Source organism: Euprymna scolopes, chromosome 10 (genome assembly GCF_053919585.1).
Source record: "Euprymna scolopes isolate OS-2025 chromosome 10, ASM5391958v1, whole genome shotgun sequence".
Classification (NCBI taxonomy): Eukaryota; Metazoa; Mollusca; class Cephalopoda; order Sepiida; family Sepiolidae; genus Euprymna; species Euprymna scolopes.
Window position 1 is genome coordinate 158,911,348 of NC_136491.1, and position 14,356 is coordinate 158,925,703.

The following is a 14,356-nucleotide window of genomic DNA, read 5'->3' on the forward strand; positions in this document are numbered from 1 at the left end:
CAATAAATGATAGGCACATCCCTTTTAGCTCAAAGACAAGGAAGGTATAAGGCTTTTGAATGTGGGGAAACTCTAGCTCCCCAAAAAGAGCTCTTTATGAGTGTGCCAGAAAGGATGTATACATCAGTTGCATCTATATGAGCACAAGTTTCTAATCTGATTATATGCATTATGGTTGCTTATGATGATTGGTGATGCTTTTTTTTGAGGGGGGGGATGATGATGGGTCGGTTTTATATGAAGGAAATCAATACTCCAGAACGAGGCTCGCTGGATGGGGCAAAAATAAAACTTTGCATATTCGAGAAGCATTTCTTCTCCTCAAACACTATAGCTTTTTTTTTTTTTTAATAAAATTTTTTAAAAATGTATTCGATTTGAAAATTAAGCAAACAATTCAAAGGGCGTGTTTTTATTAGTGTTGCGCTTGTAATGAATAAGCAGACGTTTTATTAAAAGTCTATACATCTAAAGATTCTTTCAACAAGAAAAGTAAAAACTCTTTATAAAGGAACGCTTTTGAAAATGAAGAACTTAATTCGAAACAACTATCTTTCAAAAGCAAAGAAGACCTAAGCTAAAAGTTTATTTAATTGTAAAATCTTAGTTTAGTGGTCAGAGAATGCTCTCTTATTTGAAAATTCAAGCATTCTAGATTTCCATAATTATCATAATTATTATTATTATTATTATTATTATTATTATTATTATTATTATTATTATTCAAATTATTAAAAATAAATCTTTAATGGTAATAACTCGGATAGATTATATTTTGCCAACAATCAGTTAATGTTTTGAAGATATATTTTTTAAATTAATTTATCAAATAAAATATTCATATAAACGGATTTAAAAAAATTGGTATCTCTTGCGCTATTTTTAAAAAATTAGTATTTTCAAGTTACATTCAATTTTCGTATTTTTGTTTATTAAACTGTTAGGTGAAAGTAAAAAATAATTACAAAACACCCTCTCCTCCCCATGTTAAGAATGGTTTTCTAAATAATAATGTTATTTCAGCATAACAAAAAGGATCCTGAACAGAAGTGTGCGTTCTATCCTAACCATTATCAATGGACCAGAGGTCATCTCGTCAGAATCAGACAAGGCCAAACTATTTGCCAAGAAATTTGCAACTAATTCTACCCTATGCGATGAAGGCCATCAACTCCCCATATTTCCTCCTATAACTCGGAACATGCTAGGTAACATACAAATATCTGTAGATGAGGTCGCCAAGCTAATCAAGAACCTTGATTCCAGTAAAGCAACTGGCCCTGACGGCATCCCAATTATAGTGTTAAAAAATTTTCAACCAGAGCTTGCTTACATACTTACGAAACTGTTTAAGCGTTGCCTTAAGGAGAAGTGCTTTCCAACACCCTGGAAAATCTCATCAGTAGGCCCTGTATTTAAGAATTCAGGTGATAAGTCATCTCCCTCTCAGTACAGACCAATAAGTCTCCTGTGTGTTATGAGTAAGTTGCTGGAATCCATATTAAATAGAGAAATAGTCAACCACCTCAGCAGAAACAACCTTAGTGACACACAATATGGTTTCTGTTCTGCAAGATTTAACGCAGATGTGCTGACGGTTATATCTCATAGGATTAGGGAATCTCTTGACAAAGGCTTCATTTTTAGGGCAATTGCTCTTGACATATCAAAGGCCTTCGACAAGGTATGGCATAAGGGTTTACTTCACAAGATTTCCAGCTACGGTATAACTGGAAATGTTTTCTCAATCATTAAATCATTTCTCTCTGATAGGCTTATAAGAGTAGTGGTCGATGGACACAAATCAGAGGCCTGCCGTATTAATGCTGGAGTCCCTAAGGGGTCAATCTTGGGCCCAACTCTCTTCCTGATCTACATCAATGACCTCGCTAAACACATACTTAAATCATATTGCATCGTACTGATGTAATTATCTATATAAAAGCAAAGTACATCCAAGGATGGAATACTGCTGCCATATCTGGGCAGGAGCTGCTAAAAGCAGCTTATCCTGCCTTGACAAAGTACAAAATAGACTTCGTGGCTTAGTGGGGATGCCCTTTTCTCTTCCCTGCAACCTCTCTCCCACAGAAGAGACGTTGCGAGCCTATCCTTGTTTTATCGTTATTTCCATGGCAGGTGCTCGTCTGAACTCCAATCTCTGGTCCACCCTTGACTATCTTTTACGAAAAACACCCTTCTACCTGAATCCCCTGTAAAAAATTTCCCCACTCTTTATCTGTGCCTAAATCAAAACGTAGATTCCATGAACAAAGCTTCTTTCTTAGAACTGCACGCCTGTGGAACTCTGTTCTGTCTGCCTGCTTCCCACCTGAATACAACCTGGATGTCTTCAAGTCCAACGTAAACAAATTCCTGATGAACCGCCCCCTTAAGTAGACACTTTATTAAATCTCCACACTAATGTACTGTACTTGCAATAACCTTTATCCCTGCGTGGCTTGATAAGGGGTGACCACCTTGTAAAAAAGAAAAAAAAAATGGTAACAAATGCACAAACCAACAGCACAGCAACTACAATTCATCTTTTATGGTGTCATCTCTTTTTGATTTTTTTTAATAACCAGAAAAATCTAGAAAAAATATTAATAGTATAACATAATAGTATTAATAGCACGAGATCTATTTCCATATATATGTACATATACATGTGTGTATATATATATATATATGTGTATATATATATATATATATATATATATATATTGGAATTTCTTAACCCATTTTATATATATATATATATATATATATATATATATATAAAATGGGTTAAGAAATTCCAACGAAAGAAAGATGTATATTTAAATAAGGGAGTAGTCACCAACAATGTGTATTTTTTAACATTATTTTATTATTCCGTGTCTTGGTTTTTCATTGAGAATTATGTTTGGATCATTGTAATAATGTTTTTAAGTCATTGAAATCGTTTTACGCGCGTTTCAGATGGTCTGTGATGCGTCCTCGTCAGAAATTATTTTCAAATGTGTTGGAGATGTAAAAATGTCGATTTTCGTAGTTAATTTGAAGTTTTTCCAAGGAGTGGAGGCTTGTAGGTGTTTATTATCCATTGGTATGCTCAATTTTTATTGCTCTTTTATTGGGCTTGTCCAGGGAGCCGTTGACCTGGCTGTAGTCGCTATCTCTTTCTGCTAATGTTTTTTTCTTTTCCTTTAGGGTGGGGTAGGGTGTGTGTGTGCACGCGTGTGTGTTTGCTTTTATTGGTTTGGGAATGTGTATATTGTTTTATAGTATTTTGGGGTTATTTGCTTCCTTAGGAAGGCGGCTGTGGTCCGAGGTCGTTACTAATGTGTATGTGTGGGGAGGGGGGACTGGCTCTTCTGAAATAAGGGTAGGGGTGCTTTCATTCTATTTTGATATTTATTTTTTGGATTCTTGGATTTTAGTATTGTGATTTTTCGTTTTAGTCTTTTCGAGTATTCCTTATATTATGTTTGTTTAGAAAGAGGGGTGTATTTAAAATAGGGGATTTTTTAATGTTTCTATTTATTTGTCTCCCCATGTGGGTATGGCCAGACCCAGGATCGGTTCCTAGTGTGGGGAAGATTTTGTTTCCCAGAGGGGGGGGCATTGGAGGGGGTATAGGTATGGGAGGGGGATGATAGAAGGGATGATAGTCGTTTCAGTCATGAGGGGGGTTCTCCTCCACTGACTGAGGAGGGAGCGAGGTGTTGGAATAGATATTATACTATGGTTCTAGGTGTCTCCTAGTGTTCTTGGTTTTGAGGTTAAGTAGGGTTGGTATTGTTCAGTGTGTTGTATTAGAGATAGGGGTGTTATGTCTGTGTGTGGTTGTATGCGCGCACGTGTGTGTGTGTTTTAATGTGTCGATTCTGATTTATGTGTGGGTGTGTATATGTGTATGGGTGTGCATGCGAGTGTACCTTGCATTTCATGTTTTTGTGTGATGGCATTAGGTTCTGTTCAGTTCAGGAGTGAATCTGGTGATGAAGTTTTTTTCCTGTGTAAGTAAATAAAAATAATTGTATGTTTGGAAGATTGGCATTATTTTGAAGCTGTTTCCACTGCATGTGTGTACGTGTTTTGAAACATAGAGGTGTCTGTTATCTGCAATTTTGATGTTGCTCTTATGTAAGGCCACTCTATTGCTGAAATTTTTGGTGGCGCCTATGTAGGATTTGTTGCATGTTGTGCATCTTAGTGCATATACTACATTTCTGGAGGTGCAATTTAGATCCTTTTTTATTTTGAATGTTTGTGCTGGGTTTTTGAATGTGTATGTGTTACCTTCTATTATTATGTCACATACTCCACATCGCGGTTTGTTGCATTTTGTAACTCCTTTTGTAGTATGCGGGACGAGTTTTGAGGAAGTTAGGATGTGTTTTAAGTTTTTGGGTTGGTGTTTGCTTTTTATTATTTTTGTTGTTTTAAGTATGTTGTTTAGTTTGTCATTCTGATTGAGGAGGATAAGGTTTTTTGTTATCTGTGTGAATAGTTCTGGGTCGTTTGTGTTGTGTGTAGAGACGTATGCTAGAATTTGTTCTTTGTTGTGTTCTTTTGGGGTTCTTAGTTGGTCTATTGGAATTTTTTCAGCCAGTTCAATACCTTTCTGTATTAGTGGTAGTGGGTATCCTCTTTTCCGCAGTGTTATTTGTAGTTCATTCAGTCTAGTTGAACGGAGATGTCTGTCTGTTACTATGGTGCAGACTCTACGTGCTAGGGAGTAGGGTATTGATTTTAGACAGTTTTTAGGATGGTGGCTTTTGAAGTGGAGGTATTGTTGAGTGTCTGTGGGTTTGTGGTAGATGTCTGTGATTATGTTGTTGTTTTTTATTGTTACTAGGATGTCTAGGAAAGGTAGTTCTGTGGGGCTTTGTTCTAGTGTGAAGTTTATTTTTGGGTGTAGATTTTGTAGCAAAGTGTGGAGTTCTTTGATATCCCCCCATGAGGTTCTCCAGAGGATAAAGCAGTCGTCTAGGTATCTTTTCCAATATTTTATGAAGAGAGTTTTTATATTGTGCCCGTACTTTTGCTCTATCCTTTCATAAAGGGTCTCTTCTAGGAAGGCGAGTGTAAGGGTGGCATATATCGGTGCCATTTCGGTACCAATTGCTGAGCCTAGTATTTTGATGTAGTTGTCTTTATTGAATTGGAAGGAGTTCTTATTGAGGATTATGTCGATGCTATCAATCACGAATTGTTTATTGAATCTGGGGTGTAAAGTCTGTGTATGTTTGTCAATCCAATATGCGATAGCTTCTTTTCCTAGATTGTGTGGGATATTGCTATATAGGCTGCTAACATCGAATGTGGCTAGTATAGTCTCATCGTCTACTGTTTGTGGTAGGGAGCTAAGGAAGTGTGTGTTATCTCTTATTAGTGATGGGACGATTCCAAGATGTTTCCCTGATTCCATTCTAAATTTCCGATTCTTCATAAATCTGAATCTCTAAATATTTAACTATAGAGTTGTTATTTAATCCGACGGTTACATAAAAACACAATTTTAATGTGCAAATATTTTCTCAAACTTGTGGGGGGTGGGGGATGATCTATAGATTTTTATTTATCATTACTATCAGCACTGGAAGATTTCGCTTTAAACAAAATCAAACAAAAAAGATAAGCAAAGGAATCGTTTTTGGCATCGAAAAACACACACATTTTTCCAATTCCAATATTGACACCCAAAAACCTTCCAATTTTTCCGACTCCCGATTCCAATTTATTGTCCCAACACTAATATATAAACAATATACTGCTCCGCATGTGAGGGTACCAATTTGGTAAAAGAGAAAATTATTCCCAACTCTCATTTAGGTAAAAATGCACTTCCGTATAAATAATTGAATTCATTTAAAAGTATCGCAAACAAAAACAAATAACATATATATATACTGCCACAATAGATCACAGATGTTCTAGTTATTAACATAAAAGGTTGTAGCACACAAAAAAAAACGTTTATTGCATTGGCATCAAGCTATGCATGTATTCCGCAGAAATCAAACACAATCGGAGACGTGTTCTCATCGACCAATAAACGCAGCATTTGATTTCCAACAGATTTTGCCAATTGCATGCAAATAACTGCAGTTAAATGCCAGTGCCATTTTCTTAGCCAGTCAAACTGTTGAACAGATTCCAAGACTTGGCACCATTTATCTTGATTCAACTCCAGTGAATGTCAAACCTTTCCAACCTCTCAGATTATCAATATTACAATTCCATGTACTTTTTCAAAATTGTCAGAAAAAACAAAATATTTCTTTTTCTCAAAGCCTCACATATTAAAATGTAGGAGGAAATAATTTTGACATTAGAAATTTCCAGCTGTCCATACACGCCATTGCCCGGATGGGAAGATATTGTCACATGTAAAGCTTAGAGGAAAAATGATTAAAATTATATTAAGTCACATTGTGTATAGACATTTAATTATAAGACAAAACCAAACCAAAAAAAAAAAAACTATTTCTATTAGTGAATTCTTCAGCTTGCCTCATGTCATTTGATTAAATCTATATAATTATTAAATTTTGTGGACCGTCCGCCCTTGCTTGAATCTTGTCTTTAACGATTGGGCGATTCCATCTTTTAAAAAAACGGATGACAAGTGACTCGGTCTTTTTAAACAACATTTACAATTTATATTAATGTTGATTTCAACTATATTCTCATTGCCGTTAACGTTAGCTGTGCAGTTTGTTCTTTGCCATCAGAGACGGTTTCATGGCCGGGTTTGAATCTCTCAACTAGCTGTAATTGTAACTCCTTGAACTGATGATTCCCGAAAGGATGAAACACTAGTGCCTGCAGGTATTAAAAATAATTATAGTAATAATTATATATACTAGCAAAAGTACCCGTTATTGATTGGGTTCGAAAACAGCCTACAGAAAATGGACACTGATTTATGAAAGTATGATAGGTAATGAAAAGGAAGAGTTGAAAAGAGATAGCTTCGAATTTGGGCGTATCAAAACCAAAGCAAAATATGATTAAATTAAAAATAAAATAGATAAACCCCAGAATTTATTATACCATAGCTGTTCACACTGAATCATTTATTACAATATTCTGTGGATCTATATTAAAAAACCTTGTTAAACTTTGTGACATATTTCCATTCTATGGAGGCCAGGCGCGAACGCAGACCCCACAATTTTATTATACCATCCCTATTTAAGTTAAAACATACTTATCAAAGTATTCTTATGTACATCTATACCAAAAACACTTGTAAACATTTTTTTTTTTTAATTTTTAAATCTTTTATTTCCATACTTTGTGAACCAGGCACGAACGCAGACCCCACAATTTTAATGAACCACTGTTTTGCCAGATCAAACATACCCATTCCTGTCTCGATACATCTTCTATCATTATATGTAATCAGTTTTTTAAAATAGTCAACCATATAGGAGCCTATTCGTGACCAGATACAGACATTCAGCATTATATTATAGATATATGTATGTATGCGTGGCTCAGAGGCTAAAAAATATGTTTTGGTCTTGATTCTAGCTGATGGCATTCAAGTCATATATATAGATATATATATAGCAAATTATAGCGATTCAATGAAATTAAAAAAACTTTATTTAAATCAAGAATTTTTTATTATTCCAAGTAAGACAAAGAATACTTTCGAAATTTTATCTCCTTATCCTATAGGGTTTCGATGCCTACCATCTCTTCAGAGAAGAAAATATTAGCAAATAGATATAACGATATTCACCCTATTTGCTAAAGTCTGTTAGACATGGAAAATCATAATCAAAAATTGATTAAATAGAAGTCACAAAGCAGGGGAAATTGAAGAAAAGGATGTAAAAGTTTAGTTCCAAATTGTGCGGTAAAATCCAAGGTAACTGTTTTTGAAAGCAGAATATTACGGCCAGTAATATTTTGTAAATCTTATAATCACAGGTTTCCATACCAGCTGATTGTTGGATATATATATATATATATATATATATATATGTGTGTGTGTTTTGATCTCACTACTATATATTTGGTTCAATATAATAATCGATAGAGAATTGTCTCTACAATAATAAATACATAATACAAATTAAAATATATTCAAGCATATCTTATAACCGGGCAACACCAAGTGGCCTGCTAGTTATTTTATAAAAAGTTATGAAAAATTTGTATTAGAACTTTGTGCCATAGTTTCTAAAATAAGGAAAAATATGTAATTCATATAGGGATGAGTGTTCAATAATTTTATTCATATTTTTACATTAAATTACGTTTTTTTACATTAAATTACGGGTTTTTACATTAAATTACGTTTTTTTACATTAAATTACGGGTTTTTACATTAAATTACGTTTTTTTACATTAAATTATGTTTTTTACATTAAATTATGTTTTTTACATTAAATTATGTTTTTTACATTGCATTGTTTCTCTTGTGTCTAGAACAATTCTTGTGAAAATGATTCTCAAAGGAAATAACTATCACAGGGAACAGAAAATTGATCAGTCCCGCAACATCAACCAAACTTCAACTTCTGTTCCATTGCCGGAATGTTGCATCCCTGTGTCTATTTTACAAATATTTTAATAGAATGTGTTCCAACAAACTCCAAGCACTTATACTCTCTCCATGTAAATACTGCTGACTAACCCTACAAGCAGCAAAATCCCACCCCTACATTGTACAGATCTTTAGATGCCAGAAGGTCTGCTACTCAAATAGTTTCTTCCTTAAAAACTGCTAAACTTTGGAATTCCCTCCCGGGCCCCTGCTTCCCTGATTGTACTGACATACCGAAGTTCGAGTATAATGTGAACCGATATCTCGCTGCCCAACTTGCTACATAGTATGCTTGCAAATTTGATCAAAAATAGCATGGTGCCTTGTTGCGGGGTGAAAAAACAAAAGCTGAATTAAACAACAAACAATAAGTTCGTAAAAAAAAAATCTATAATAAATTGAACTTTTTCTTTGTTATTTTAAATTACAAAGCTATGTAATAATTTTTTTTTTTTTTTTTACACAGTGATCACCACTTATCAAGGCCCGGAAGCCACTCAGGGATAAGGGTTATTGCAAGTACATTACGTTAGTGTGGAGATTTGATGAAGTGTTTACTTAAGGGGGCGGTTCATTAGGAATTTGTTAACGTTGGACTTGAAGACATCCAAGTTGTAGTCAGGTGGGAAGCAGGCAGACGGAACAGAGTTCCACAGGCGTGCAGTTCTAAGAAAGAAGCTTTGTTCATGGAATCCACGTTTTGATTTAGGCACAGATAAAGAGTGGGGGAAATTTTTCACAGTGGATTCAGCTAGATGGGTGTTTTTTGTGAAAGATTGGTGAGGGGGGACCAGAAATTGGAGTTCAGATGAGCACCTGCCATGGAAATAACAATAAAACAAGGATAGACTCGCAACGTCTCTTCTGTGGGAGAGAGGTTGCAGGGTAAAGAAAAGGGCATCCTCCACTAAGCCACGAAGTCTATTTTGTACTCTGTCAAGGCAGGATAGGTAGTTTTTAGCAACACCTGCCACAATATGGCAGCAGTATTCCATCCTTGGACGTACTTGGCTTTTATATAGATAGAGAATTGCATCAGTAGTGAGATATCTTCTGGAGCGGTAGAAGGATCCCACCATCTTTCTAGCGACCTTGGCAACAGACTTGATGTACGTGTTCCATTTCAGATCAGGAGTAAAGGTCAAACCCAGAAGCTTGTCAAAACACGGGGCCTCTCTCAGACGAGAGCCATCCATCACAATTGATGTCAGATGGGGATCAGAGCGTTGATGATGTAAGGATAGGAGTTTGGTTTTAGATGCATTAAAGGTAACCAGCCACGTCTTCCCCCACTGAACCACGCGCTTGAGATCAGAGGAGAGAGAATCAGAGAGAACTTTGTCATTTACAGCTTTTGATGTGTTGCCGTAGATGGTCGTATCATCAACATAGATGTCAACGAATGATTTAAGTATGTGTTTAGGGAGGTCATTGATGTAGATCAGGAAGAGAGTTGGGCCCAGGATTGACCCCTGAGGGACTCCAGCATTAATACTGCAGGCCTCCGATTTTTGTCCATCGACCACTACTCTTATGAGCCTATCGGAGAGAAATGATTTAATGATTGAGAAAACATTTCCAGTTATACCGTAGCTGGAAATCTTGTGAAGTAGACCCTTATGTCATACCTTGTCGAAGGCTTTTGATATGTCAAGAGCAATTGCCCTAGAAAGGAAGCCTTTGTCAAGAGATTCCCTAATCCTGTGAGATATAATCGTTAGCACATCTTCGGTAGATCTTGCAGAGCGGAAACCATATTGTGTCACTAAGAAGGTTGTTTCTGCTGAGGTGGTTGAATATTTCTCTATTTAATATGGATTCCAGCAACTTACTCATAACACAGAGGAGACTTAATGGTCTGTACTGAGAGGGAGATGACTTATCACCTGAATTCTTAAATACAGGGCAAACTGATGAGGTCTTCCAGGGAGTCGGAAAACACTTCTCCTTAAGGCAACGCTAAAATAGTTTCGTAAGTATGGGAGACAAATTCTGGTTGAAGCTTTTTTAACACTATAATTGGAATGCCGTCAGGGCCAGTTGCTTTACTGGAATCTAGGTTCTTGATTAGCTTGGCGACCTCATGCACGGATATTTGTATGTTTCCTAATGTGTTCTGTGTTATAGGAGGAAATATGGGGAGTTGATGGCTTTCATCGCATAGGGTAGAATTAGCTGCAAAGTTCTTTGCAAATAGTTTGGCCTTGTCTGACGCTGACGAGATGACTTCTGGTCCATTGATAATGGTTGGGATAGAACGCACACTTCTGTTCAGGATCCTATTTGTTATTTGCCAAAAATTTGTTATTTGCAAAAACAGTGGTTGCTGGCAGTCCTGAAAGCAGCTTTAGTCTCAGTGCATCTATTACGTTGGTAGCTATGGAAAAAGTGATTTCTGTGCACGATAGCAGCAGCACATTCTGGGGAGAACCAAGGCTGGCTGTTAGGTTTTTGTTGGAATTTTTTAGATGGTATGAATTGGTCTATGCCTACAATTAACCATTCGGTCAGATCTGATACTATAGAGGACACTTCCTTTTTAAACATGGAGTGCAGAGGTAAATCAGATATGAATGTATGGAAGCTATCCCAGTCAGCCTTAGAGTATAGGTATACAGTATGGTGGAGGGGTACGTCTGGGGACTTATTACATTTCGTTTTTATCTTAACTGATACAACGGAGTGGTCGGAGGATCCTAGAGGAGAATGAACGGAACATGAACATAGCTCAGGGGAAGTTGAGAGAAAAAGGTCTAGGAGGTTTGCATATTGACCGGGTGTATCGGGCACACGGGTGGGTTCGCGAACAATCTGAGTGAGGTCATAAGCAATGGCAAAATCATGACAAAACCTCCCCTCATCGTCTGTCTTATTTGAATGGGTCAGCCATTCCACATTATGGATGTTGAAGTCACCACAGATGTGGATGTTAGCCGAGGGATGTGCTGACAGGATGTGGTCTATTTTCTAAGATATGCTCTTAAAGATAGTAAATCCACTGTTGTGGAGCCGATAGAGGGCAAATATAAATGCAGTGGTGTTAGCAAGTGCAACCCTGAAGCACATATAGGGTAAGTTAGGATCTTCTCTAGAGATATCCCTGCCACACGGGAAGCCATCTTTAATGTAGGCACATATTCCATGCCCATGGCGATCTTGGGAGTCAGATTTAGCTGTTAAATTAGAGTATCCATTAATTATGAACTCATCTAGGGAAGTGGTCGGCCCTATTCCAGTTTCGCTTAGAAATAATATGTTCGGTTTTGTCTCCTGTAATTGGGTTTCAACCTCTGGAAGGTTGGAACGTAGACCCCTGATGTTGGAGAAGGAAACCTGGTAGTAGGGGTCTACGTTGGAAGATGGGGTTCTAGGTTTATTCGAGTTTTTTTTTCTGGAGATATTTCATGTTGAGGTTTTGGGATTTGTGGAACAGGTCGGCATATTTGGTTAGAGCAGTACAGAGAGGGAAAGGAAGAGAGAAAAAGACAGGAAAATTTTTTTTTTTTTGTAGCATACGAAAAGGTAAAGCCGTAACAATTACCCACTAGTATGGCATCGAGAGGCCCCACCAGAGACTACTGCATGGTCTAGATCCACTCACCAAACGGCAATACAGCAGTAATACTAATAATTATAGTACTCAAAAAACTTCAACCAGAACTAGCGCCCATACTTACATAACTGTTTAAACATTATCTTAAGGACAATTGCTTCCCACCGCCCTGAAAAATCTCATCAGTATGCTCTGTATTTAAAAATTCAGGTGATCGCTCATCTCCCTCTCAGTACAGGCCAATAAGTCTTCTGTGCGTCATGAGTAAGTTGCTGGAATCTGTGTTTAATAGAGAAGTAATCAACCATTTCAGTGAAAATAACTTTCTTAGTGACACGCAATATGGTTTCCGTTCTGCAAGATCTACAGCGGATGTGCTTACAATTATATAATATATAACCTAACAGCCAGTGTCCTCTATAGTATCAGATCTGACCGAATGGTTAATTGTAGGCATAGACCAATTCATACCATCTAAAAAATTCCAACAAACACCTAACAGCCAGCCATGGTTCTCCCCAGAATGTGCTGCTGCTATCGCGCACAGAAACCACTTTTCCATAGCTACCAACGTAATAGATGCACTGAGACTAAAGCTGCTTTCAAGACTGCCAGCAACCACTGTAAAAGAGTAATAAAAAATGCAAGAGACCTATATGCCCAGTCTGTTAAATCCAAGGTAGCTGATCAGCGGCTTGGTTCCCACCAGTTTTGGCAAATAACAAATAGGATCCTGAACAGAAGTGTGCGCTCTATCCCAACCATTATCAATGGACCAGAGGTCATCTCGTCAGCGTCAGACAAGGCCAAACTATTTGCAAAGAACTTTGCAGCTAATTCTACCCTATGCGACGAAGGCCATCAACTCCCCATATTTCCTCCTATAACACAGAACACATTAGGTCGCCAAGCTAATCAAGAACCTTGATTCCAGTAAAGCAACTGACCCTGATGGCATCCCAATTATAGTGTTAAAAAAGCTTCAACCAGAACTTGCTCCAATACTTATGAAACTATTTAAGCGCTGCCTTAAGGAGAAGTGCTTTCCGACTCCCTGGAAGACCTCATCAGTTTGCCCTGTATTTAAGAATTCAGGTGATAAGTCATCTCCCTCTCAGTACAGACCAATAAGTTGACAAAGGCTTCCTTTCTAGGGCAATTGCTCTTGAGATATCAAAAGCCTTCGACAAGGTATGACATAAGGGTCTACTTCACAAGATTTCCAGCTACGGAAATGTTTCCAGCTACTGGAAATGTTTTCTCAATCATTAAATCATTTCTCTCCGATAGGCTCATAAGAGTAGTGATAGATGGACAAAAATCGGAGGCCTGCAATATAAATGCTGGAGTCCCCCTCAGGGGTCAATCCTGGGCCCAACTCTCTTCCTGATCTACATCAATGACCTCCCTAAACACATACTTAAATCATTCGTTGACATCTATGCTGATGATACGACCATCTACGGCAACACATCAAAGGCTGTAAATGACGAAGTTCTCTCGGATTCTCTCTCCTCTGATCTCGAGCGCGTGGTTCAGTGGGGGAAGATGTGGCTGGTAACCTTTAATACATCCAAAACCAAACTCCTATCCTTACATCATCAACGCTCTGATCCCCATCTGACATCAATTGTGATGGATGGCTCTCGTCTGGGTAAGGCCCCGTGTTTTGACAAGCTTCTGGGTTTGACCTTTACTCCTGATCTGAAATGGAACACGTACATCAAGTCTGTTGCCAGGGTCGCTGGAAAGATGGTGGGATCCTTCTACCACTCCAGAAGATATCTCACTACTGAGGCAATTCTCTATCTATATAAAAGCCAAGTACGTCCAAGGATGGAATACTGTTGCCATATCTGGGCAGGAGCTGCTAAAAACAGCTTATCCTGCCTTGACGGAGTGCAAAATAGACTTCGTGGCTTAGTGGGGGATGCCTTTTTCTCTACCCTGCAACCTCTCTCCCACAGAAGAGACATTGCGAGTCTATCCTTGTTTTATCTTTATTTCCATGGCAGGTGCTCGTCTGAACTCCTATTTCTGGTCCCCCTTCGCCAATCTTTCACGAAAAACACCCGTCTAGCTGAATCCACTGTGAAAAATTTCCCTGACTCTATATCTGTGCCTAAATCAAAATGCGGATTCCATGAACAAAGCTTCTTTCTTAGAACTGCACGCCTGTGGAACTCTGTTCCGTCTGCCTGCTTCCCACCTGACTACAACTTGGATGTCTTCAAGTCCAATGTTAACAA

At 37.6% G+C, this 14,356-nt stretch overlaps 1 protein-coding gene and 1 long non-coding RNA gene across 2 annotated transcripts in view; one reads left to right on the top strand and one right to left on the bottom strand.

Moving 5' to 3' along the window:
* Window positions 1-14,356, top strand: part of LOC145286334 (uncharacterized) — a 347,817-nt gene that overhangs the window by 275,340 nt on the left and 58,121 nt on the right. The gene's annotated exons all lie outside the window — the stretch shown is intronic.
* Window positions 1-14,356, bottom strand: part of LOC145286333 (neuronal calcium sensor 1-like) — a 682,613-nt gene that overhangs the window by 95,717 nt on the left and 572,540 nt on the right. The window lies entirely within an intron of this gene.